This window comes from Oryctolagus cuniculus, chromosome 3 (genome assembly GCF_051225735.1).
Source record: "Oryctolagus cuniculus isolate XC-2025 breed Fujian yellow rabbit chromosome 3, ASM5122573v1, whole genome shotgun sequence".
In the NCBI taxonomy this organism is placed as follows: domain Eukaryota; kingdom Metazoa; phylum Chordata; class Mammalia; order Lagomorpha; family Leporidae; genus Oryctolagus; species Oryctolagus cuniculus.
Genome location: NC_142869.1, coordinates 165,594,472 through 165,622,147, shown reverse-complemented (window position 1 = coordinate 165,622,147; position 27,676 = coordinate 165,594,472). Strand labels below are relative to the sequence as shown.

General features: G+C 48.3%; 1 protein-coding gene across 25 annotated transcripts in view; it reads right to left on the bottom strand.

The window, feature by feature from the left end:
• NRF1 (nuclear respiratory factor 1) overlaps window positions 1–19,278 on the bottom strand; it is a 163,218-nt gene extending 143,940 nt beyond the window's left edge. For 8 of the 25 annotated variants that reach the window (XR_016231028.1, XR_007920753.3, XR_016231030.1 and 5 more), the window contains exon 1: window positions 15,163–15,327. The gene's annotated coding sequence lies outside the window, so the exon portion shown is untranslated. Of the gene's footprint in view, window positions 1–13,748; window positions 14,084–15,162; window positions 15,332–18,044; window positions 18,203–19,222 lie in introns of those variants that run through there. The other 17 variants (XM_070071306.2, XM_089328580.1, XM_089328573.1 and 14 more) reach the window with 5 other exon arrangements.
• Window positions 19,279–27,676: the final 8,398 nt, after the last annotated feature.

The following is a 27,676-nucleotide window of genomic DNA, read 5'->3' as shown; positions in this document are numbered from 1 at the left end:
TGGTCTGAGAAACTAGATGAAATAGTACTATTTACTAAGGTTATAAGGTAGCACAGGGCAAGTTTGAAAAGGGAAGCTCATTGGGAGACATGGCACATCATGGGTATCCAAGAATTATGTCGCTGTATAGAGTTCTGAAACTACACCTCAGTGTGCATATATTTGCATGGAATGGCTGCACAACCTTTCACCTTCCTGGAGAAAGAGTTATCATTACAAAATAATCATTATTCTTAACAAAGAACAGTCAAAGCAAGATAGTTTTACCTAAGAAACAAGAATCACTACTACATTAAAGTCCTAAATCAACACTAAACCAACTATCTACTTAAATAAAAATGTAAAGGACACTGAATATACACTACTCATTTGGCTGCAAAATGGGTTTCTTCAGAATGAAGAGCACTGAGGATTAACTACCACTCTGCCACCTCTCAGACACAGCACTGAAGAGCCACGTATAAGAGTCTGTGCGTGTTATTCCAAAGGCTCCGGCTTCCCTCAGGCAGCCCTTCAGGAGGTATCCAGGAAGGCACTGCCACAGGAGAGGCCAGCTCCAGGCCAGCCGCTGCCCCGAGGACCCTCCAAGACACGGACGTGCGACAGTGACTCTGCTCAGCTGACCCTGGGTAGGCCTAAACTAATGGGTGTGTTTGTCTTATTCTGAAACAAAAATGTTTAAAAAGTCAAAAGTTAAAAACTCTAAAAAAATTTAATAGAAAAAAAGTTTCTGGATAAGGCTATAAAGAATGTTTTTGTCCATCTGTACAGTGAGCCTTAAACTAAGCATTATTATAAGTCAAAAAGTTAAATAATTTTAAAGGTATGAAGAGTTACAGTAAGCTTATTATGGAGGGGAGAAAGATTTTTTTTTTGTAACTCCATGTAGCCTTACGAAGCCTACAGGGATGTGCTAGGCTCTCACATTCACTCGCCACTCCCTGTCAGGTGCACCCAGAGTGACCTTCAGTCCTGCAAGCTACATCTATGGTAAGCGGCCTGCTCAGCTCTCCCACTTCTTATCTCTTATACTGCATGCTCACTGGATCTTTTCCTTCTTTAGATGCACACATGCTGTTGTGTTGTAACTGCCTACAGTACTTAGCACGGTAAGGTACCATACAGGTCTGTAGCCTAGCAGCAAGTATCATACCTTACAGCTAAGGCAGGTAGCAGTATACACTGATGTTCCCACAACAACAGAATCGCCTAGTGACACGTTTCTCAGAACTCAACCAGCTATAAGCAACGCACTATATTTAGATGAAAAAATGACATAACTTGAGATATAATTGCAGTAACTAAGAACTCTTAACCCTAGAAGTGTTCACCAGTTTGTATTTTTAAAAAAATCAGCTACTAAGCAGAGGTGGGAACCTTTTTTCTGCCAATTGCCATCTGGATATTTTAACATAATTTATGGGTTGTACAAAATTATCATCAACTTAAAAATCTGCCTGCCATAGATTTACTGAATTTTGAGTACTGCCTTTAGTTTGCCTTGTCAGGGCCAAATGATCATACTAGAAGTACTACATGGGTGGGAAGGAATATTGGGTTATATGCTAGCTCTAGAGTGGATCCCACTGTATAAAATCTTTAAAGAATTTAACACCCAATTATCCTTTACATAAAATTAGAATTTCACACACATATATATGTATATATATATAAAAAGAAGTCAAAATTTAAATTCAAGATTTTTAAAGCTTCTTTTATTTATTTGAAAGCAGAGTTAGAGAGTGAGAAATGTAGCAAAACCGTCCATACACTGGTTCCCTCACCAGATGCCCGCAACTGCAGTGGCTGGGTCAGGCTGAAAACCCAGAAGCCAAGTGCCAGGAGCTTCGCCAGGTCTCCCACGTGGATGCAGGAGCTGGATCAGAAGTGGAGTCGCTAGGACTTGAAGATGCCCATATGTGATGCCAGCGTCACAGGCAGCAGCTCCAGGCAACCCCCAAATTTAAGATTTATGAAGTTAAAAGGTTACAGTAAGCTAAGGTTTATTATTGAAGAAAAATTTTTATAAATTTAGTGGCGCCTAGGTGTAATGGTTAGGACGTCTGTGGTGACATCCTATGCCTTCACATTCACCCCCTTCTCCCTCTGTGACTCAGAGTGACTTTCAGGTCCTCTTCAGATCAGTTGTGGCTTAAATGGAAGAACCTTCCAGGTGCTACTGAGCACAACAACCTCAGCGAAATTAAGATTAAACTTCTACCTCTTAAATCTTCACAGGTGAACTCAAAAGACAGGTCTGACTATTCCTTTGCCTTGTTACATCAAGACTGCTGCACCTTGAGGCAGACATGCTATACCTGCCTCTCTTAATTCTCTCTGGGAACTGTTATTGACAATAAAACTCCTGGGGCGCATTAACACCCTAGCCTGAGGCGCCGGCATCCCATATGGGTGCCAGTTCGAGACCCTGCTGCTCCTCTTCTGGTCCAGCTCTCAGCTATGGCCTGGGAAAGCAGTGGAGGATGGCCCAAGACCTTGGGCCCCTGCACCCTCGTAGGAGACCTGAAGGAAGTTCCTGGCTCCTGGCTTTGGATCGGCGCAGCTTCGGCCGTTGCGGCCAACTGGAGAGTGAACCACTGGATGGAAAACCTCTCTCTCTGCCTCTCCTCTGTGTAATTCTGAGTTTCAAATAAATCTTTAAAAAAAAATAAAAATAATAAATTCCTAATAGGTTCCTCTACTATAATTCTCAAAGCTCAAGCTAAATGGTTTTATAATCTACATAAGGGTAGCCAATTACCACCATCGGGGAGTCTGTAAGAAGCAGCCTATCTTAAGGGCACTCCATTTACAATTGGTCTTGCTCCAGTTTTGCTTATGCTAACTGACAAACTTACAGGTTTCAGAACTGAAGTTCTGAGGGAACTCACCACGCAGGGGACACAGCCATCGGCAGTGACCGAGGCTGCTCCAGCTCTCAAAGCAAATTTGTTAGGCAGCGCCTGTACTACGCCTGTCATAAGCAAGCAGCAGCCACAGAGGAGGTGATGATTCCACGCCCTTCAACATCCCTAAGGATTACGGGAATGCAACCTCTGAAGGGGGCATGCTGTAGGCAGGCATATAGAATAAAACTGATCAGGTTTGTGAGCTGGAAGACCATGCCTTCACCCCGCCCGCCCGTGTGACCACACCTGTGTGCCCACCTGCCAATCAGATTAACTAACCACTCCCTTTTGGAAGTGGATTAAAGGCCTGAAACACGTGGGCCCAGCCTCCCCCCCCCCCCCCCACTTTTTGCCTCTTTCGCCAATGTGGGCCCTTGCTGCCCTGGCCTTCTGGCGCGTGGAACTTTGGGCCACCCGCTCCATGCTTCCTGGCCTCCTGCATGTGGCTGGCTCTTGGTGCTCGGGATGAATCCAGGTTTCCTTTTCTCTCTTAGAGCCCTCACTCTCCTATGCATTTCTTTCACTGAATAAAAACATTAAACAAAACAAAACAAAACAAAACAACAGTGACTTTCAGTCCCACAAGCTCGGTTCACGCCAGGTGTCCTGTATGGCTGTGCCACCGTTGTGCCTTTTCCACCTTCATATCCACAAGCAAGTGTGTATGTCACACACTTCAGTAAGGGAAAGGATGAATTACGTTAACAGCATTTTAAATGAATATATATATTTTATGCACATAAAATCTTTTGAACTCTCCAAATAATACTACATACACACACACAATTTTAACATTACTGTACTACACTATTGTTCCTACTAATCCTTAATTTGCTCTCAATGGGAGTAACAATTTTTTTTTTTTTTTGATAGGCAGAGTGGACAGTGAGAGAGACAGAGAGAAAGGTCTTCCTTTGCCGTTGGTTCACCCTCCAATGGCCGCTGCGGCCGGCGCACCATGCTGATCCGAAGCCAGGAGCCAGGTGCTTCTCCTGGTCTCCCATGGGGTGCAGGGCCCAAGCACTTGGGCCATCCTCCACTGCGCTCCCGGGCCATAGCAGAGAGCTGGCCTGGAAGAGGGGCAACCGGGACAGAATCCGGCACCCCGACCGGGACTAGAACCCGGTGTGCCGGCGCCGCAAGGCGGAAGATTAGCCTACTGAGCCACGGCGCCGGCCCGGGAGTAACAATTAAGAAGGTTCCCAGATTATATAAAAAAAAAAAAAAAAAAAGAAGAAGAAGGACCAATAGTAGTATTGACAGAAGAGTATTCACTGCAGCAACTATGCTGTAATAAGGTATCTTGGCTCGGGAAGTCTGATGACAGAGTGGAGAAAAATCAAGTTAATATGTGAATGAAACAGGTGAACCCAGGATTTAGCTTTCATTTTTTACTATGTGAGCCTTCAGGGGCAAGCCTCACACCCTTACTCCATGCTATCCTTAACTCAGCCAAAGTACACAGAACACGACACAGTAAACATTTCCTAGACATGTATATATTCAGAGAGAAAATATTAAACCTCTTTATTTCAGCAAAACACATTTGTAACCGCCTCATTAAGAAAATTTCAGAGCAAAAATAATTGACAATATCAGATTTCCTTATACATTTTAGTTCAAGACAGTATGCATGCATACTATTTTACATTATATACAGTACGTACTCATAAATGTACTGTGGTTTTACAAGTATGCTTAGGAAAACAAAACATTACAAATATTTATCTGCATAACAATTTTTAATTATTTTACTTTTCTTCAATAAGCATTACATTTTTGCATTAAGAAAAAGTCACACATTGCTTATGTTATAACAGACTTAGAATTTTAAAAGGAATTTTTATTTAGAAGAAACTTTATTTCCATTCTCATTTTTCAAATGGGAAAAAAGACCCAGTGAAGGTAAGTAACTTCCCTATCCAAAATCTGACCGTGAAACCATTAGAGCCATTACAGTTGCATTATCTTTGTTGTGGCCAAAAAGCAGATGCTTATATTATGGAGTGTAAAAACTGTTGCAGGTTAGGTGCTTGGCATAGCCTGGGACACCCACATTCTATGTAAGAGTTCCTAGGTTTGAGTACCGTCTACTCTCAATTCCAACTTCCTGCTAATGTGTACCCCGGGAGGCCGCAGGTGACAGTTCATGTGGTTGGATCTCTGCCCACCTACATGGGAGACCCAGACTGAGTTCTGAACTCCTGGCTTCCACCTGGCCTATCCCTCACTGTTGAGGGCATCTGGGGAGTGAACAATGGATTGGAGATACCTTTCTGTTTCTCTTTCAAAAAATTAAAAAACAAAACCAATGCATTTATTTTTTAATGTATTATGTATGTATGTACTTGAAAGGCAGAGCAGCAGAGCGAGAGAGACAGAGAGATTGTCCACCCCTGGTTTACTTCCCAAACGGCTGCAACAGCCAGGACTGGGCCAGACTGAAGCCAAGAACCAGCAACTCCATCCAGATCTTGCACATGGTGGCAGGGGCCCAAACACCTGGGCCATCACCTATTGCTTCTGCAGACCCATTAACAGGTAGCTGGATCAGAAGCAGAGCAGCTGGGACTCAAACCCGTTCTCATCTGCGATGCTGGTGATGCATGCAGAGGTTTACTCCACTGCACCACACCAGCCCCAGTGCTTTTTCACTAAAGCTCATTTGAAGAACTGAAGGTGTGAGAAGGAAAAGCAAAATGACCATCACCTATAAAACAAAGACAACCACTGATGTGGTGGTGTGGGTGGCAGTAAGTTCTTTCTAGGATTTCTCACTAAAAAAACTTCAATGTAGAAAAACTCATGAAATAGTCAAAAACTGAAGAAGACCAAGTCCTTGTCTATATTCTTAAGGAACAGCAGTTCTCCACTTACTACTTGTTGAATTCTTTATTTAGTGGGAGGTTAAGCTTGCAATTACAAAGTAAATGTAAAGTATGTCATTGTAAAAATTAAAAATAAGAAAGGAAGGGTGAAGAGGGAGGGAGGGAAGGTCGGGTGGAAAGTAGCATTATGCTCTCAAAACCATACATATGAATACATAAAATATGGTCCCTTAGTATAAATAAAATTTAAAAACAACACACTCAAGATGACAAAAATCAAAACATTCAGGCACATAACTGGTGACATATCAGGATTATTTCCTCTTTAGACTTAGCACTTGAGGCTCTCTGGGTCAAGCAACTAGTTCTAGTGTTCTTAGCAAACCTCAGTTGATTTGTGGGCTGTTTTCACATGGAAAATCCATTACCAAGAATTTACTTCACATTTGTTTCATGAAAAACAATTCACCCAAAAAAACACAAACATGCCCAAAGGAAAAGACAAAACATTACAATTCTACATGGACTCACTTTGTCTATTAATTAATGTAAAGATAATCCACTTAGTGACAAAACAAATGAACCTAGCAGACATACTAAGTAAAATAAGCAAAGCATATAATAACACACACTCATATACTCACACTAACTCCTATGTGGAAACTACAAAGGTTGATATTATAAATTAGTTAAAAAGAGAAAATTTTGAATGCTTCCATCACAAAGAAAACATCTGAGGTGAAGATTATGCTAATTACCCTGATCTCATCATTACACATATATACATGTGTCAAAATACATTCTACAATAAATATGTACAATCATTATGTGCCAATTAAAAAAAATCTAGCAACACAAGTTAATCGTTAATAACATAACACCAGTTTTCTATGCTTAAGATTATCCAATATATTTATTCATCTTTTATCTACCAATACTTTATCAGGGTACCCTATAAAACAATGCAACTGCATTTATTATTTTGCTTGTGAGGGTGCAATCAAAAGTTTGGAGAACACTACTCCAGACACTGGAATCTGGCTGACACAACTGTCTGCAAACCTAATTTCCAAGATCCAAAGATTAGAGGAAGCAAAAATTACTGATTACTCAAAGTTTTGAATGAAATAATTTGGAAACCAAGTGACTTCTTGTATGAAGCACTTATAAATAATGCATTTTAATTTCCAAATTTTATTCATGACTTTAAACATGAAAAACAGCAATCTGTTAGCATTAAATCATCTTGAATTTCCTAACTGTCATATTTCAGAAGGACCCTACAAAATAGGTCAAATTTTCATTTCATGAATAAGAAAGTTAAGCCGGGGGCTGGCGCTGAGGCTAAGCTGCTGCCATGCGGGACACCACCTCAGAGTGCCGGCTTGAGTCCTGCGGCTCTGCTGCTTACCCGGCCTCCTGCTGGAACACCTGGGAAGGCAGAAGATGGCCCGAGTGTTTGGGCATCTGCCACCCGTGTGGGAGAACAGCATGGAGTTCTAGGTTCCCGGTTTTAGGCTGCACCAGCCCTAACCATTGCAGCCATCTGGAGAGTGAACCAGTGGATGGTAAATCTGTCTCTCCCTCTCTTTCTGTTGCTCCTCCTTTCAAATACATACATACATATCATTTTAAAAAATTAAGCAAGGAGCAAATCAATGTCTTGCCGTATCACTGGACTAAAACATCTGTCCCTTTAGAAATTTTCCAAAGTATAAGCAATTTCTAACTTAAAAATAATTTTTTTTGTGGCCAGCGCTGTGACACAGCAGGTTAAGCTGCCATTTGCAGGGCCAGCATCCCATATGGATGCTGGTGTGAGTTCCGGCTGTTCTGCTTCCGATCCAGCTCTCTGCTAATGGCCTGGGAAAGCAGCAGAAGATGGCCCAAGTGTTTGGGCCCCTGCACCCACGTGCGAGACCCAAAAGAAGCTCCTGGCTCCTGGCCCAGCTCCAGCCTTTATGGCCATTTGTACAGTGAACCAGTGAATGGAAGTTCTCTGTCTCTCTCTCTGTAACTCTTTCAAACAAATAAATCTTTTTAAAAAAAATTATTTTCTATGAGCTCAATCTATGGGTCAATTTGCTTTCAAAACACTTTCCCGGGCCGGTGCCGCGGCTCACTAGGCTAATCCTCCGCCTAGCGGCACCGGCACCCCGGGTTCTAGTCCCGGTCGGGGCGCCGGATTCTGTCCCAGTTGCCCCTCTTCCAGGCCAGCTCTCTGCTGTGGCCAGGGAGTACAGTGGAGGATGGCCCAAGTCCTTGGGCCCTGCACCCCATGGGAGACCAGGAAAAGCACCTGGCGCCTGGCTCCTGCCATCGGATCAGCGCGATGCGCCGGCTGCGGCGGCCATTGGAGGGTGAACCAATGGCAAAGGAAGACCTTTCTCTCTGTCTCTCTCTCACTGTCCACTCTGCCTGTCAAAAAATAAATAAATAAATAAATAAAGTGTCATTTATTAAAAAAAAAACTTTCCCTTTAAAACAATAGCAATTTAATCCCTTCCACAAAGCGTACTGTATCTGTAGTATGTAAACAGTCATTTACTAGTGTGAATCCTAGAGTACAAAAAAACAAGGCACCCAGAACAGGGGGCACCAGTCTGAAATGAAGTGATTTTGCTTTGGTGTTCCTATTCCCACCTCTACAAATTGTCTCGTTTCTTTACAGAGCTCCTCATCTGAGAAACCTACTTAAGGTTCTTTCCCTTCATCTATTCCAGCTGTCAACATAATGGATTCCAGCCAAGTGATGCAATCAACAATTGATGCAATCATGAGCATCCCTGAAAAAGCCCTTGGCTTCTCTGTGCCCAAAGCCCCTGGAGGATCTCACAGAAGTCATGAATGCTCGCCCCAAAAACCACACAGGCACTCACAAGTTCTCATCCATTTCCCAGAGATTCAGGGTTATATGTTCAAAATAGATCAATGAACACCAAAAATCAACCCCCCCCCCAGCATAAAAGCCCCTGAACTTTACATATTAATACATAAAGCCTCAAAGCTCTTCCAGGGGAATCTGAATTTTACGAGACTTCAACTGAAGTTAATTGTCTAAATCACAGAATTTAAGACTTCTAATACAGTGTTGTTTTTTTTTTTTAAATGTTGGCAGGGGCAGGCAACTGGGTTAGATAGAGGTTAAGATATGGATTAAGACACCCACATGCCAAATCTGAGCACCTGTGTTCACTGTCCAGCTCCAGCTCCCGACACTAGCTTCCTGCTAATGCAGACCTAAGACCTAATGCAGCCATGGTAATTCAAGTAATTAGGTTCCTGGCACCCATGTGGGAGATCTGAATTGAGTTCCACCTCCATGCTTCAGTCCCCTGTCGTGGCCATCTGAGGAGTGAACCAGCAGATGGAAGCATGCACACACTTGGTCACTCAGCGTTCACACTCTCTCCATCTCTTTCTGCTGCTCAAATAAATAAAATTTTAACGCAGAAAAATGCAGCAGTATGGAGATTTTCACAGCCCTGTCACTGGGGGTCACCTCCCAAAGTTCTGAGGCTGCCACTGACATTGAAGGGGAGAAACAAAAATTTCTAAGGCTGGGTCCTCGATTAAAAATTGGATTTTATAGGCCCTCCCCTGTATTTATATAGCTCTAGAAATCTACTGTCTAAATGATCATGACTTGTCACTACATATACATTCAGAAAAATCTCTACAGCCAAACCCAATTTCTATCCCAATGAACCCTGCAGTGTTTCATGACGCTAACTTCCTTTTTCTCAGACCTTCCTCGGCTTCTTCAACCCCACACCATTTAGCTTAACTGTTCAGCCATTTTTTTCTTTTTGAAAAAAAGCATCATTTAGAACTTTTGATTCACATGCAGTATGTGTACATTTCTATGGGGTTCAGTGCAGTGTGTCCACACACACTCACAGCGTAAAGTATTCAAGCCAGGCAAGCAGCCTTCCCTCCTGCGCTGCTCTCTCCCGGCTCTCCCTGCAGTGTATAATCCACCACTGTGAACCGCAGTCGCCCCACTGCCCTGGGGCCGCCATCACCTGCTGCTTCCGTGTGCTGGCCACCCACTGCTTCTCAGCCGGCCCCAGGGCCCTCTTCTTCCAGTTCACTCAAACACAGACACTCCCGAAATCGCCCTTAGCTCCTCCTCACTCCTGGTATACTGTGTTCGGCATTATGCAAACATCCAAGTATTTACTTGACATTTCTTGATTCCTCATAGATACCTGCACACACCTGGAATCATACACTACTGTGTTCTTCCTCAAATTCTATTCTTCCTATGCATTCCCTGTCTTTTTAAAGACATCATCATTCATGAACCAAACTATGAATAACCTTTTAACTCCCCATACAATTCTGATAATCATAAAGCAAAATCTCCAGAATTTATTTTCTGCTACTTCAAATTTCAAGAGTGGATTTCCCACTCAAACCTCTGACAGCTCCCACATGCCTATAGAATAAGGCCCGCTATGCTCATGAATATGGGATTGCACTCCTCCCAATCAGCTTCATTGCCCACTACTCTCCACCTCCAGTAAGCAACTGGCCGCGTCTCAAACCCGGTCACTGACGCCCTTCCTCCAGCCTCCTCGCTCTCCATCAGTAATACATCAGCTCACTCTTCAAAGTCCTACTCAGTCCTCCCCAGCGCGAAGTCTTCCCCAGCTTTACTTGTTCTCCTGTAACCCCACTTACCCTTTAATTGACCCATTTTGGTTTTCAACAAGTTCTACTCACATAATACTCTGATCAGGTCAATCCATATCTTTCTCACCTCCTAGCCCATGGTTTACTTATTACTCTAGCACCTAGCACATGCCCAGAATATATTATGTCTTTCATCAATGTCCAGTGAATGAATGGCAAAATTCCAAAGTGAGGACACACTTTGGGAGCTCATGTCTCAATGAAGGGTATGCCTCACTCTCCTTTGAACACAAAACAAGAAAGAATTAGGTCCCTCGGTCCCTAGCTCCTCATTTCTGGTCCACTGCTCGGTTTTAAGCAATGCTTCGTGAGAACATTTCCTCACTTCCTCTTGTTCTCTGTAGGTTTAGCTGCCAGCCTAACCACATTAGCATTCAGCAGCAGTAGTAAAACAGACTCTCAAGCTTCTAAAAAGCAAAGACTTAACCAAAAGCAAAACACGAGCTCTTTTTGAAAAAATATTCTTAGCATCTATGCATACAAAGCTCACTCTTCATGATGATTCTGCCAAAGATCTGGCAGTTTATCCAACAGGCACCCCTGACAGAGTTCTTAAGAAAACGTCCACTGACACTGTCTCAGCCAAACTTTCCATATCTGTAACCCCAGAAATCAGCACGCTTGAATTCATGTTAATGCTACGCTTATACATGCTAAAATGCAGTTACCATAAATAATACAGTCTAAATCACCTAAGTCACCTCTCTTAAGAACATTCCACACACACCTCCCACCGATAAAAGTGGACTCCACCAGCATCGTCCCCTTCCCCTCTTCTCCCACTGATCTTCCCTCAGCACGAACGCGCATCTCCCGTGGCTTCCTGAAGAAATCACCTGGCGGCCCAGCAGCTGGAGTCTTACACACACTCTCCTCCGGCTGGTGAAAGCGCACTGCTCCGTCTGGGGTTTGGGAGAGGATGCCTCACCATCAGATTATCTTCTAAGTAGCTGCTATTAGTGATATAATACAGTTTCGCCTCCAGGGATCAAAAGTGTTGTAGGTCTGCCTTAACTGCAACTAGTTTGTTTTTAAATATACTAGAACATCTCTATAAAAGCTGCTTCTGCATTTTTTTTCAGTTCACAGAAAACTGTGATGTCATATATTCACATTTTTAAATATTTTACACATAAAAACCTTATGATGAAGGCTTTTTTTGTATTTTACTAACTAAACGGCATCAAGTGGGGCTGAAAACACATTAGCCTAATTTTGAACTGCACTTTAAAAAATACATTTCCCAAGGCATATATAATAAATTTATTTTCCAAGTTTTGTCCATATTGCATTAAAATAACTCAAACAAAGCATTCTTGTTGCTCTAGGATTAAGTTTCCAAAGCTCAATGTGGTTGTAATCTTCTAGAGACACATGAAATTGATTTGTTTCACTGCCTTTTACTATTTCTCTTCCAGCCTGTTCACCTTAGAATATTGAGGAATAAAAGTAGTAACTGAAAACCCAATAAAGTGGATAATCCACCCTCTGGCTAATAAGGTAGGAACTATATGATACATAGACACATGTATCCAGAGATTCAAGAAGCACTGAACTTGGTCTAAATAAAATGTTTCTAAAATAAACTTAACAAGTGGGTTTCTTTTTCATTGCTGTTTTATGAAGCATTCATGGGAAACTGTGTTTGGGTAAGCTCAGGCTGAAAACACCAACTTCAGATCGCAGGGAAAACAAGAAATAGAAAATATTCTTTAAGTGTATAAATATTTTAATTTTTTAACCAAACACTGGTACTTATTTCTAAGCCTGATTTCCTAAATAGTATCTAAATATGTAGTGGCAAGCATCACACACAGATATCTAACTTCAACCATTCCATTTCCTGTTCTGCCTACGGGCCCACAAGGGGTGCATCAGACATCTGTGAAACCCAACAGCCTAGGAAGTTCTCCCTCACCCTCCAACTGTTCACAGCAACACTAAGTGGATGAATAAGCCTGCTTCACCATGAAGCACTGGGCTGTCCACCTGACAGAGCTTAATGGATACTTCCTGTTCTCCAGGAGTCAAACTCAAGAGTGTGAGTCTGAAGGTTGATAGTTCAATCCCTCCGGAAACCAAAACCCAGCGCACCCTTTCCAACACTCATGAAAAAAACTCAGTTATCGGCTGGCGCCACGGCTCACTAGGTTAATCCTCCGTCTTGCAGCGCCGGCACACCGGGTTCTAGTCCCAGTTCCTGGTTGCCCCTCTTCCAGGCCAGCTCTCTGCTGTGGCCCGGGAGTGCAGTGGAGGATGGCCCAAGTGCTTGGGCCCTGCACCCCATGGGAAACCAGGATAAGTACCTGGCTCCTGCCATCGGATCAGCGCGGTGCACCGGCCGCGGCGGCCATTGGAGGGTGAACCAACGGCAAAGGAAGACCTTTCTCTCTGTCTCTCTCTCTCTCACTGTCCACTCTGCCTGTCAAAAATAAAAATAAATAATAAAAAATTTTAAAAAAGATTTATTTATAAAAAAACAGTCACTTATTTGTGGTCATTTCAGAAACTGCTTTTTGATGACAACCCAGTGGGCTGGATCAATCTACCATGGACAGGCCATGAAAATCCAGATACTTCAGTCACGGGAACCTGGTCTTCAGCTCCCTAACAAAATGAGTGATAGATGCATAATTATGATTTGATAAAACAAAAGCCCTATAGTTAGGGCTCCACTGGAACACACATAATTGGGAGGAAATCTTTCCTTCTTTAATCCTTTCTAACACATCACTACTTCCAACTCCTACAGTTCCATCTCTTACATTCAAGAGCTAAATTTCCTTAAAACAAGGCAAGAAAACAATCTGTATAAAAATCCCTGGATTGAGAATAATGAAAACGCAACAAATACTAAGCAAAAAAATCATTCCTGCCCCCCACCAACATACGCGGAGTTTTGATAGTGATGAATCAAAAGCCTTCAAGTAAGGAGGAGCCAAATAGTAACCAGCTATTCTTCCTCTGTTTGGGTCATGGGCCCTGTCGAAAGTCAGGGTCTCACCCTCTTCAGAAGAAAAATAAAGCCCCCGGACACAAAAGTCCTGTGCATGACTGAGGATCCACACGCTGATAAACTATGATATTACACGCAATAGTTCTATGTTCGCCTCTGCACTCACCGGGAAATCACTCAGGTGTGCACACAGAACTAGCCACATTCTCCCTACCTCACAGGAAGGCTCGTCAAGAACTGTCAAACACAAGTCCAGGAGCCAGACTACTACTGAATGACCACCCACACACACTCCCAACACCTCCAGTGCGCTCCCTCCCTCCTTGCCCTTGAGTGAGGAACAACCCAAGAACTTACTGCTCAAGGCCAAAGGAAAAGGAATCTTGAACGGCCGGGCCGCAGAGACCGGGTGGAAAAGGCAGCACCGTCAGCACAGAGGATGCCCGGGGACAAACGCCCGCCAAGCTGACAGGTCCGCTCCCAACATCTCTTCTCCGAAGGGGCTTCCCAAGACACGGCCCCCAAACGCTTAAGAAAACGTACATTTTTGCTCCGACAACAGAAAGAACTCAGCACCACCGACACCAGCTCCCAAGTAAGCAGTTAATATATTCTAATCTAATCCTTAAGAAGGCATACAAGAACAGGCAACAGCTCCTCCAGCTGGATGGCGCAGATAATCGCTCGCAACCCTAAAAATATAAAGATTTTTTAAAACAACTTCAAGTTCTGGTGGGCACAGGCAGATGCACCGTAGAAACTTCGGGACCGGCAGCAGCGACACAACAGGTGAGCGAGGCGGAAGACATCAGTGCACACTGGAGCTCAAAGCAAACCCCCGGAGAGGCTGGGGGTACGGGGTGACATGCACAAGGCCATCCCAGAGCCCCCCGTCTTCCCAGTAGCAAAGGTTCGGTTCCTTTCGAGTGGCGTGCCGCTGCCCCCTAACTCCCCACCCGAGGGACCACCACCCCAGGCACCGAAGAACCGAGGCCCCTCCGTGGGCTCTGCTCAGCTGGGGGGGAAAAAAAATACAATGTCGCTCCTTATTTCTGCGTACAAAAGGACTTTGCGCCCTCCTCCTCGAACTGCCGCCCGGGCCGCCTCCTAACTTGCAAGAAGGTGGGCAACGCGCCATATTCCAGCGTCCCCCCGGTCTACCTGGGTAACAAGCCCACGCCACCCCGGCGGGAGGGAAGCTCCGGAGGTGGCCCGGAGAGCCAGCCCCTTCTCCCGCCGGAGACAGCGGCTCCCGCGCCCGCCCCGGCCGCGCCGCGCCGCGCCGCCGGAGGACGAGACCCCGGAGAGGCCGAGGGGGCGAGCAGGGAGCCGCGGCTCCGGTCCCGCGCAGCCCGCCCGCCCGCCCGCCCGCCCGCTCCCGAGCCCGGAGCGCCCTCCGGGGCCTCCCGCTCCCGAGCCCGCGGAAAGGCCGGGCCCCGGGTTCCACGGCGGGGAGAGGGCCGCGGCCCCGAGAGCTTCAAGCGGCGGGGGAGGCCGGAACCCCGGGGCTCTCAGGAGGGCAGCGCCTCCCTCCCGAGCCCGCCAGGACGCCTGGGGCCTACTGCGGCCTGCGCATCCTCGGGGTGGCGGTTTGACTGGGCCGGGCCGGGGCCCCCCGCCCGACGCGGGCCGAATCCGGCGGGGGCCCGGGCCCGGAGCCGGGGGCGGCAGGGTGCCGGCTGCGGGGCGGGCCGGCCGGCCGGCGGGCGGGCGGCGTGTTGCGGCTGCGCCGGGGCTGAAATAGCTGGAGATTGCGCGGTAGGGCACTCACCTCAGAGCGGCTGCGCTACCGTGGGCCTGCGCCGTGGAGACTGCGACCGCGCCGGCTCCTCGCAGCCTCCTGCCACCAGCGGCAATGGCGAGCGCTGCCGCCTCTGCCGCCGCCGCCGCCGCCGCCGAGGGGGAGGGAGGGGGAAGCACGCACGCGACGCACGGCTCGGCTTCCCCGCCCGCGGCCGCCATGATGGTGAGGTCGCGCGGCAGCGGCAGCGGCGGCAGCCGGCCGGGCAGGGGGCTCGCCTGCCGGCCCCGGGCTGCTCCGCCGCCTCGTCGCTTTCACGGGTGGTTTCGGAGCCTTGGCTGGGGCTGGAGCCGGGAAAGCGACCGGACTGGCGCAACGTGGACGCCGCGGAGAGGAGCGGCGCGGGCCGCCCAAAATGGTCGCTAGTGTGGAAAGAGCGAAATTCTCGCCCCCCGGCCTGGGGATTTAGGACCTCCCGAAGGTGCCTGAGCCACGGAGAGGGGCTCTGGCAGCTTTCTCGGCGCTGCTTTGCCGGTGCTATCCTCACCCTCTCTGGGATGAACTTGGCGTCCCTGTTTCAGACCCTGCCCGGACGATTAAAAGCAAAGTTTTTGCACAAAGCCGAATATTAATGTATTCGCTCGTTTCGTTGGGCGAGCGTTTCTGGTGGGCCCTGTCTGTGCCAGATACTGTTCTGGGCGCTCTGAAGATGCACCTGTTAGCAAGACAAAAGTCCTTGCTCTCCTGGAGCCCGTGTGAAGCGATGGGGATCCCCAGTCAGGTGCCTGAGAAGTAGGGAGGGGTCGACAGTGGGAACAGCCCCGCGCTGGCAGAGTAGTTCGTGGCTTGTGATTTAAGACTACCTTCAGAATCTTTCAAGCTGATGGTTGAGATCCTGGCCCCAAATGGTAACTCCAGCATCTTCTCTCCTCAGCCTGGGAACATGCGTTTTTAACACCTCCACTCCCACCCCCATCGTCTTAGTTCTGCACATCGTGGTGTAAGAACCATTGCATTGGGGACTTGCTAAATATCCCAAAGGGTGTCAGAAACAGCTTAAAATCAGACAGCTTTACTTTTCAAAAAGATTCCAGAAATCCACATATCCAGAAATTGAACATCTTTTTCTCCGGCGTGTTCTAAGAGAAGTGGGTTCCACCGTCGACCACCCATGTGCTGCAGCCAGAAATCTGGGATTGATCCATCACTCCTTCCTCTGCCTCCAGCCCCCTACATCCAGTTAGAACATGAAGCCTGCCCCGCCCTGTCGGTTCTTAGCTTGGCTCCGGCACTTGTCACTGCTCATGGAGATTTTTTTTTTTTTTTTTTTTTTGACAGGCAGAGTGGACAGTGAGAGAGGTAGAGAAAGAGAGAAAGGTCTTCCTTTACCGTTGGTTCACCCTCCAATGGCCGCTGAGGCTGGTGTGATCCGAAGCCAGGAGCCAGGTGCTTCTCCTGGTCTCCCTTGCAGGTGCAGGGCCCAAGCACTTGGGCCATCCTCCACTGCCTTCCCAGGCCACAGCAGAGAGCTGGCCTGGAAGAGGGGCCACTGGGACAGAATCCGGCGCCCCGACTGGGACTAGAACCCCGGTGCCGGCACCGCAGGCGGAGGATTAGCCTAGTGAGCCGCAGCGCCGGCCTCATGGAGATGTTCTTGAGTCTTCTGGCCTCGCTGCCACGGGATTGCCAGCTCCTGTCCGTCTGTACAGCTTGAGTGGTGGTTCCTTGTGTAAGACGCTAAGATCTCAGTGCGCTGAGGGTAAAGTCTAAAATTCTTTGAGGCGGCATCATCCGTTGCTGCCATCTCTGACCTCTCTCAGGTCATACACAGATGCTTGGGTCACGCAAGCCAGGAAGCTCTACTCCCTCTGCCCAGAGCTCTCTTCACCTGTCCCCCCTCCCTCTGGTTCCCTGCTGGAAACTTCTGGAAAATTCCTACCCTCCTCCAGGTCTCACCAGTCATGACCTTTCCTCCAGGAAGTGTTTCCTCATAATGCTTTGATCCTGTGGTCAGCACATCCACTGACATTAAGAGTCTGCAGCATGTGTCGGGCCCTGTGCTAAGCTCCTGACACACATTATCCCCTTTCTCATTTATTTCTCAAATGGAATCCATGAGGTGGGTACTGCTGTTATCCCACTGGACAGATAGAAAGAAGAACATGTCAAGGTGACTTGCCCAAACCATGATGGTACAAGATAGAGCCAGATCTGAAAGTGGTCAGCCTGTCCTCAAAGTTGAACCCTTAGTTCTCGTCCCAGTGGGGGCGCCGGATTCTCTCCTGACTGCTCCTCTTCCAGTCCAGCTCTCGGCTGTGGCCTGGGAAGGCAGTGGAGGATGGCCCAAGTGCTTGGGCCCTGCACCTGCATGGGAGACCAGGAGAAGCACCTGGCTCCTGGCTTCTGATCGGCGCAGTGCGCCGGCCATAGTGGCCATTTAGGGGGTGAACCAATGGAAGGAAGACCTTTCTCTCTGTCTCTCTCTCTCTCTCTCTCTCTCACTAACTCTGCCTGTCAAAAAAAAAAAAAAAAAAAAAAACAACAACAACAAAAAAACCCCGTAGCCATCACCTTGGTTTTTCAGATTGCAGGCCAGGACCCACAGAAGAAGCACAGCTTCATGGGTCAGGACCAGCATGTCACAGAAGCAGCAGAAAATAGAGAATGTCGAACTTAGGCTCTTGTTGGGTGAAATATTGTCAGATCCTCTAATACAGCATTTTCTCTAAATCCTGCAAACACTGTACCTACCAACTTACACAGACTATTGCCAGTATTAACACCAAAGTATGAATAGTATGTTTGCTTTGAGTTCCATCGTTCTCACGTGTAATTCGGAGCTGCTTCAGGATCACATGACAGTTACCATCCCAAGAAACCCGGGGTTGCTGCCACAGGCCAGCTGGGCTTACCTTTGTATAAGGATTCCCGTTTTAGAGGGTTGCAGCTGCCTTTTGGACAGAGATGTTTCGACTAAGCTCTTTCTGCCACCACTGTGAACACACCAGTTCCTTTACGTACAGAGGCTGAGTCAACGGGGTTCTCTCAGACCTTTGAATCTAATCCGGACCTGTTGAAGAGGTTATGAGGTAGATGAAATTCTGGTCATCTCCACGCAGGCTCCTGCCCCCTCTTAATCCCTGGATGATTGCATCCCCATATCCCAGCATCCCTGTATCCCATTTGGGCACAGGCTTGTGTCCTAGCTGCTTCACTTCCAAGCTAGCTCTCTGCACATGGCCTGGGAAAAAGCAGCAGAAGTTGGCCCAAGTGCCTTGGCCACTGCCACCCACAGGGGAGACCCAGATGAAGTTTCTGGGTCCTGGCTTCAGCCTGGCCCAGCCTCTGCTGTTATGGCTACCTGGGGGATGAACTAGCAAATGGAAGCTCTTCCCATAAGCCCCAACTCTGACTTTCAAATAAACCTTAATAAAAAAAGGAGGACAAAGCCGGCGCCGCGGCTCACTAGGCTAATCCTCCGCCTGTGGCGCCAGCACCCCAGGTTCTAGTCCCGGTCAGGGCACTGGATTCTGTCCCGGTTGCCCCTCTTCCAGGCCAGCTCTCTGCTGCACTCGGGAGTGCAGTGGAGGATGGCCCAAGTCCTTGGGCCCTGCACCCGCAGGGGAGACAAGGAAAAACACCTGGCTCCCGGGTTCGGATCAGCGCGGTGCACCGGCTGCAGCGCACCATCCGCAGTGTCCATTGGAGGGTGAACCAATGGTAAAGGAAGACCTTTCTCTCTTTCTCTACCTCTCTCACTGTCCACTCTGCCTGTCAAAAAAAAAAAAAAAAAAAGGACACCCCCCCGCAAGACTGACTTTTAAAAAGTCCCAAAGGAACCAAGCCAACTGGTACCCACCAACTTTTAAAGCCCCTGAGTTGCCTCTGAGCCCCACTATAAACAACTCAGTTCCAAACCCCCTTGCATCCTTCTCATAAATGGAGTTACCCCACCCCCTTTTCACCCCAGTCTACTTCTAACTTGAAATCACCACACATCGCCAACTAAACAAGGATCTCCCTCCAATTACCACAAAACCAATCATCTAAAGACACAGCTGAGAAACATAAGGATCAAAGACAAACTTACTGACTGCCAGGAGGTGGTAGACAAGTGGAGAAAAGTAGCATTAACTGGTACAGCCAGATAGGTGGGCTGAGGGTTATACCTACAGTGACAGCCCCTTCTTATTAGGGTGACAGTTGCCATATGCTTGCAAGGGAGCAGCAGACAGGACAGGCAGAGGCTGTTCCTTACAATGTAGACTGCAATCAAGAAGCATACTTGTAACTACAATATTTTCTCAGTTATGGGGAGTTTTTCTGTGGTCCAAGAGGATTTCCCAAATAGGTAATTTGCATCTTTAGGCAGAGCTGGGATGCCTATTTTGCAGACACACACACCCCTTATTTTTTTTTTTTTTTTTTTTTGACAGGTAGAGTTAGACAGTGAGGCAGAGAGAGACAGAGAGAAAGGTCTTCCTTCCATTGGTTCACCCCCTAAATGGCCACTACGCTACACTGATCCGAAGCCAGGAGCCAGGCACCTCCTCCTGGTCTCCCATGCGGGTGCAGGCACCCAAGCACTTGGGCCATCCTCCACTGCACTCCCGGGCCACAGCAGAGAGCTGGACTGGAAGAGGAGCAGCCGGGACTAGAACCCGGTGCCCATATGGGATGCCGGCGCCACAGGCAGAGGATTAACCAAGTGCTGGCCCACAGCGCCGGCCCACCCCCCTTATCTTAAAGGACTGTATTAAATGTCCTGGGGCCACCTTCCAGCTAGTTGGTAGCTGGCCTCCACCGCCTACACACACACACACAGCTGGTGTCTCAGCCAGAGTGTCCAATACAACCAAACACAGCATTCCTTTTCGCAGATGAAATCCTCTTCCTGAGCTCTGTACTTTAGTATCGTCTTTTGGTTTACGATATTTTGTTTTATTATTTAAAAGATGGTGGGGGCAGGAGACAGAGCTCCCACATGGATGGCAGGGACAGGCAGAGTTACAGAGAGGGAGAGAGAGGGTGAGGTCTTCCATCCACTGGTTCACTCCCCAGATGGCTGCAACAACTGGAGCTGGGCTGATCTGAAGCCAGGAGCCAGGAGCTTCTTCCAGGTCTCCCAGGCAGGTGCAGGGGCCCAATACACCTGGGCCATCTTCCGCTGCTTTCCCAGGCCATAGCAGAGCTGGATTGGAAGTGGAGCAGCCAGGAGTCTAACCAGCGCCCATATGGGATGCCAGTGCCACAGACAGAGGCTTAGCCTACTATGCTACAGCACCATCTCCTGCTGTGTCCCAGGGTACATGTTAGCAGGAAGACAACATGGAGACTGAAGCCAGGACTCACAAGATATGGGATACAGGCACCCCAGTGTCTTAACAGCTTTGCCAAACACCTGCTTTTGAGGTTGTTTTTGTTCACCAAATTTAACTGTTTTCTTTAGAGGTAGCCATTGGACAGGATTTGGCTTCCCCAATGCATGCAGACATTTAAACCTCAAAGTCTTATGTTAATGGTTGATGGATTAAGGGCGGAAACTTGATCCAATTATGGCGTCTGAAGGCGGGGCTTTGGAAAGTGATTGCATTGGATTTCATTGCTGGGCAACCCTTGGATCAGATCCTGACGGCTTTCACAAGGAGAGACTCCAGAGAGGGTAGAGGAAGCCCATGCCCCTTGTGCCTCTCTGCTTCCTAGCTCACTGGCCAATTATCCCTCCGCCCACCAGCCACCAGCCACCAGCCACCAGCCACCAGCCACCAGCCACCATCCTTAGCAGGTGCCAAAACAAGGAGGCTGCCAGAGCTTGAATGATAGTGAACCTCCCAAATCACCAACCGAAACAGACCTGCTTGCTTCCTAAGAAGTTTCTCTCATGTAATTTAAAGTAATGAAAACTTAATACATTAGATAAATTACCCAAGTGATCAAGATTCGTGCCATTCAAATTATAAACACTGAAAAGATTCCCACTGCTGACCCCTTACCATCCATTTTGTCTCCCAGCAGGCTACAAATGTCATTAATTTTGTGTCTATTCATATATACTTATATCTATATAGATAGATAAATAGATGTAGGCAAATATATTTATTTATTTACATCTTCCTGTGTTTAAAAAATATTTTTTAATTTCCATTTTATTTGAAAGGTAGAGAGACAGAGAGAGACAAATGGAGAGCGATCACCCATCGTCTCTCTGGTTCACTCCCCAAATACTTCCAACAGCCAGGGCTGGGCCGGGCCAAAGTCAGTAGACCAGAACTCAATCTGGGTCTCCCACAGGGCTGGCAAGTGCTTGAACCATCAACTGCTTCTGCCCTAGGGGTTTGTATCAGCAAGACGATGGAACTGAGGCGGAGCCAGGACTCAAACCCAGACACTCCAATACGGACGTCCCAAGCAGCAGCTTAACCGCTGTGCCACGTGCCTGTCCCCATTTTTCCTTTACAAAAATATAAATGAAACCACACACACACTTGTACCCCTTGCACTTTTCATGGATACATCTTGGGTATGGTTTCACTGACTGCGTTCTCATCCTTTGCTATAGCTGCACAGCATTCAGCAGTATTCCTGATTTCTCTACTCGCTGTCTCTAACATCCAATCAACTGCCTTGTTGCGTTCATTGTGAAATTTTCCCTACAGTGCTTTCCATTCCCAATGCCAATCAGTTGAGACACTTACCTCTCTTACCACAATCCGCTCCCGTTGGCCCGACCCTTTAGACTGTACTGTTCTGTCTGATTCATCTGCTTGAGCACTGCCCTGAGTATGTCCTCGCAGCGGAACCATCATCGGCTGTTCTCTCCTGCACAACCTGGCTCTGCATTCTCTCCTGTTGCCCCACCCTCCCCTTCCCCTTCCTAGGCACCAGATCACGCTGCTGAGTCTAATGATCCTACATTCTCCCCTTAGTGCTGGCTAAAATGTTACCTCACCTCCAGGTACAGCACGTGGCCCCCAAGTTCAAATCCTCCCTGGACCTAGGCTTGGCTCTGATACCATCTATGAAGTCCTTCTGACCTCTTATAGCCAAGCAAGCTACTAGTGAGCCTAGCGAGGTGTCTAAGTGCAGCATTCTCACTCTCAGGGCTGCACCAACACGAGGCCCTGAGAGCAGGTGGCTCCTGACAGTGTGTGTGCCCCTCCCCCTACTCCCAGCCTTGCTGTTTGCAGAGCTGGGCTTCCTCTAAACCTCCCAAAGAGCCCACTCATGAGTGTCTCCGCCTGGCTTCTGCCATGGCTGTCAGAGCTCAGAGTTCATCTTTGCTCCATGGCTCCAGGCCTCTCCAGGGTGGTGCTGCACATGGCCATGCCGGGTCCCTGGTCCCTGGCGCACAGCCTCACGCTTAACACACGTGGGTTCATTAGGCCTGTTTAGGTTGGGAGTCTGCCACTCGTAATGCTGCTCAGTGTGCTTCCAGCCAAAAGGCAGGTTTTTAAGAGGCTACTCAGGTAACCAAGAGGCTCGGATCCATGTGTTTCAGGATCCTGGGAAATCCTCCCCCCACTCCTCACATCTGCTCTGTGCACATCTGCCTTGCCCCTCTCACTACTGATGGACTGTGTCTCCCAGTTTATTTGGTGGGAATCAGCCTCTGCCTACAGCTCCAAAAGTTATAGAAGTTGTAGCTCAGGTACAGAGAGAGAAAGATTTTGATCTCGATCTCGATGTCAGGTTCAAAGTCTGCATGAAAGGATCTCATTGGCCCCAGCTGAGTCAGGAGCCAGCCTCTGGCCCAATCATCCATAGCCAGAAGGGCCTGTAGGCATGTGGTCTTGATGGGGACCTCGGTGTCAGGATTTTGCCTCCATAGCTCCACTACTAAGTGACTCCCTCCAGAATGCTTCCAGTCCCAAACGTTCTAAATTCGTGGGATGGAGAATGCACTTGGTCCGGCTTGGGTCAGGCGACCACCCCTGCACCACGCGTTGGTAGGGGTGGGGAGGAGGCTCCAATACCCAGGCTTGGGCAGTGCATGCGTGGAGGGGCGGGACGTCTGTGAACGGCTGCAGTTTCCAGGGAAGAGAGACTCTGTTGCACTAGTGAGTCACTTCCTTAGGCGGCTGCTATAAGGTATTTGCTGAATAAATACTTGTAATGACTGAATGATCTCATCTGAAAAAGAGCAGCTATCCAGGGCCGCTGGCTAAGTATTTGAGAGTTCCTCACTCCATCACTCTCAGAACCCCATTGGGGGGCCGGCGCCCTGGCTCACTTGGTTAGTCCTCCACCTGCGGCGCCGGCATCCCATATGGGCACCGGTTCTAGTCCTGGCTGCTCCTCTTCCAGTCCAGCTCTCTGCTGTGGCCAGGGAGTGCAGTGGAGGATGGCCCAAGTGCTTGGGCCCTGCACCCGCATGGGAGACCAGGGAGAAGCACCTTGCTCCTGGCTTCGGATCGCGCAGCGTGGGCTGTGGCAGCCATTTGGAGGGTGAACCAATGGAAGGAAGACCTTTCTCTCTCTCTCTCTCTGTCTAAAACTCTACCTGTCCAAAAAAAAAAAAAAAATCAGGCTCTGAGCCTGGATGAAACTTTGTTCCTGGTGTCTCTCAAAGCCTTCGCTCCCCGCCCCGCCACTCCGCTGCCGCCCACACAGTTGGCCCCCGGGGAGGACTCGCTGCTGGATGAGCCCACCTCCACCTCCACCCACGCAGCTGATGGTGCTTAGAGTCTGGTGCTCCCCAAACACCAGACTTCCCTGGCACCGGCCCTTACTCTGTCTGATGCCAAACACAGCTTCTTTCCACCCACGTGGCTTCGTGTAGACGACCGTGACCAGCCCGCTGTCACTTTGTTCTTGAAACTTGCAACCACCTCTGACCTCCGCGTTCTCTCCCGTCACCAAGCAGCGTGCCACTTTCCTGTGTGGCCTCTGTCTTTCTCTTTTCGTTTCGTTTAGCCATCGCCAGCCTGATTCTGGTATGTGAGGAAGTAGAGAGTCTCTCCAGGGCTGACAGTGAGGTGGGCTGCAGAGATGTTGGCTCGGGACCCTGGAATCGTGGAGGTGGCTGGGTAGGGGTCAGCCTCTGTGTAAGGGGTGATGAAGAAAATGAGAAGTTTAAAAGAAAATAACTGCTGTGCAATGGGACTAGGAAACGAGTTCTGGAAGTGGGACCCAGCCTCTCGTCTGTCTCCCCTGGCCCAAGGTGCCCTTGCCTGTCCTCTATCAAAAGGAATTCGCTGAACTGAGGGAGGAACTCCACTGGCCCTCCTGCACTAAAGGAGTCATTGGCTTCTCCAGCTGATAAGAACCCCGATGGCCGGAACTGTCCGGAGGGCTTTGTGTAGGGGAATTCCACGTCTGAAACTCCCCCACCCAGACCTTCCCAGAAGAGGGAGGAGGGGAGAAGAAACGGGGGACCCATCCTCACGTCCATAAAATCCCCAGTGCGCTCGGCCCTTTACTGAGGCGAAAGCCTGGTGTGGCAGGTGTAGGAATTTCTGTCTCTACGTTTTCCAGTAAATCACCTTCTTGTCCGCTCATTCCTCGGCCACATACTTCATCCTTAAGACCCCAGCGTTCACCAGCGGTAACAGAAAGCTTGAATCCTGCCCCGGCCCGCCATCTCCACACCCCTCGAGGGCCCCTGGGGTGCAATACTCCTATGGGGGCTTGGAGGTGGGGGCAATGTCACAAGCAGGCAAAGGAGCACTTTACTATTTGCTGAGAATTTGCCCCCAAACCACAATTCAGAAGCCAGGAATGACAGGCTAAACTCTGGCCATCTCGGTCATCAATGCCCAAATGTGAATCTTAGAACTTTACTTCCTAGGCCAGTGCCGCGGCTCACTAGGCTAATCCTCCGCCTTGCGGCGCCGGCACACCGGGTTCTAGTCCCGGTCGGGGCGCCGGATTCTGTCCCGGTTGCCCCTCTTCCAGGCCAGCTCTCTGCTGTGGCCTGGGAAGGCAGTGGAGGATGGCCCAAGTGCTTGGGCCCTGCACCCCATGGGAGACCAGGATAAGTACCTGGCTCCTGCCATCGGATCAGCGCGGTGCGCCGGCCGCCGCGCGCCGGCTGTGGCGGCCATTGGAGGGTGAACCAACGGCAAAGGAAGACCTTTCTCTCTGTCTCTCTCTCTCACTGTCCACTCTGCCTTTAAAAAAGAACTTTCCTTCCCTGTGGGACAAACTCACGCTAACCAGAGAAATTGGACAAAGCAAGACAAGGCCACAGCCTCTTTTGCCTCAAGACCAAGGCTGTCCCCAGCCTCTCCCTGTAGGCTGTAGCCCTACTGCTTGGCCACCTTGTGGCAGGGGGGAAGGGAACCTGCTGGCTGGGTTGCCTCACCAGCCCCTGTCACCACTGTCACCCTGTCACCACTCAGGATCTGTTCATGAATCCGAGCGCCCTGCACCCATTTATGTTGAGCCTTTTATTTTTCAAATGCTCTACCCCAGGAACCTGGAACGTACTCCATATTCTCCAGTTTCCGTGAGCTTTTCTGCCTTTATGTGTGCGTGGTGGGTTGGGATGAAATTTCTTGCTCACCATGGTGCCTCCACCTTGGAGGAGTAAGCAGATGGAAGACCTCTCTCTCTGCCTCTCTGTAACTCTGCCTTTCAAATAAATAAATAAATCTTTTAAAAAAAGAAAAAGAAGCCCATGCAAACACATGCACAGACATTTGCCTCCACACACGTTCACCTTTCCTGAACAGAGGGGAATATTTTAAAGTTAATGTTTAGGTGGAATATCATTTTCCATCCTCCTACTTTTAACCGATCTGTATTTTTATATTTAAAGTGTCTTCCTTGTAAGCAGTGCAAGGCTGGCACCAGCTTTCCACCCAGTTTGGTAATGTCTGCATTTTGGCTGACATGTTTGCCAATTTCCACTTAATGTGGTTATCAGTATGGTCGGGGGTACATTTATCATTCTGCAAGTTGTGTTCTTTTTGTCCCTTGTGTTTCTCATTCCTTTTTCTGACTTGCTTGTCTCCTTTTGCTTTGAGAATTTATTTTTCTGCAATTATTCCACTTTATCTCTATTATTGGTTTATTAACTAGATCTAGGGTTTTTTAGTGGCTACTTTAATATGCACAAATATGTACTTTTAATGTATCATAGTCTACCTACATTGCTGTTCTACCACTTCACATTTAATTAAAAAACAACATTTAACTACCGGGGCAGGTGTTGTGGTACAGTGGATTAAGTGACCACTGGGGATGCTCCCATTCCATATGAGAGTGCTGGTTCAAGCCCCAGTTCCTCTGCTTCCAACCCAGTTCTCTCCTAATGCACCTGGGAGGCAAGAGATGATGGTCCAAGTACTTGGGTCCCTGCCACGAATGTGGGAGATCCTGATGCACTTCCTGGCTCCAGGCCAGCTGTTGTAGGCATTTGGGGGATTGAACCAGCAGATGGAGGATCTCTGTCTCTCTCTCTCTCTCTCTGCCTTTCAAATAAACAAATAAATCCTTTTTAAAAACTTAACTACAATATAAATTATTTTTAAAAATAAATATTATTGGGACCAGTGAGGTGGCACAGTGGTTAAGCTGCCACCTGCAGTATTGGCATCCCGTATGGGCGCCCATTCGAGTCTCAGCTGCTCCACTTTCGATCCAGCTCTCTGCTGATGTGCTGGAAAAACAGTGGAAAATGGCCCAAGTGCTTGGGCCCCTGCTCTTATGTGGGAGACCCAGAATAAGCCCTGATTCCTGGCTTCAGCCTGGCCCAGTCCTGACCATTTTAGTCATTTAGGAAGTGAAACAGCAGATGGAAGATATCTCTCTTTCTCCCTCTCCCTTCCCCTCTCTTTGTCTCGGTCTCTCTCTTACTCTCTGTAACTCTGCCTTTCAAATAAAAAATCTTTAAAAATAATAAAATAAAATATTATTTATTTGATACTAAAATGGGATGCAGGTGTCTCAAGCAGTGTTTAATCCACTGCACCACCTCACCTGCCCTACTCTAAATAAATGTCCACCTGTCCTTTTTGCTTTTTGTTTTTATTTTTATATATATTTATTTATTTTTTTTTTTTTTTTTGACAGGCAGAGTGGACAGTGAGAGAGAGAGACAGAGAGAGAAAGGTCTTCCTTTGCCGTTGGTTCACCCTCCAATGGCCGCCGCTGCAGCCGGCGCACCGCGCTGATCCTGGCAGGAGCCAGGAGCCAGGTGCTTTTCCTGGTCTCCCATGGGGTGCAGGGCCCAAGCACCTGGGCCATCCTCCACTGCACTCCCTGGCCATAGCAGAGAGCTGGCCTGGAAGAGGGGCAACCGGGACAGAATCCGGCGCCCCAACCGGGACTAGAACCCGGTGTGCCGGCGCCGCAAGGTGGAGGATTAGCCTATTGAGCCACGGCGCCGGCTTATTTATTTGTTTAAAAGGCAGAGTTACTGAGAGAGAGAGGGAAACAGAGAGAGAATCTTCATCTGTTGGTTCAGTCCCCAAATGGCTGCAATGACCAAGGCTGGGCCTGGAACCAGGAGCTTCATCAGGCTGTCTCACATGGGTGCAGAGGCCCAAACACTTGGGCCATCTTCTGCTGCTTTTCTCAGACCCTCAGCAGAAACGGATAG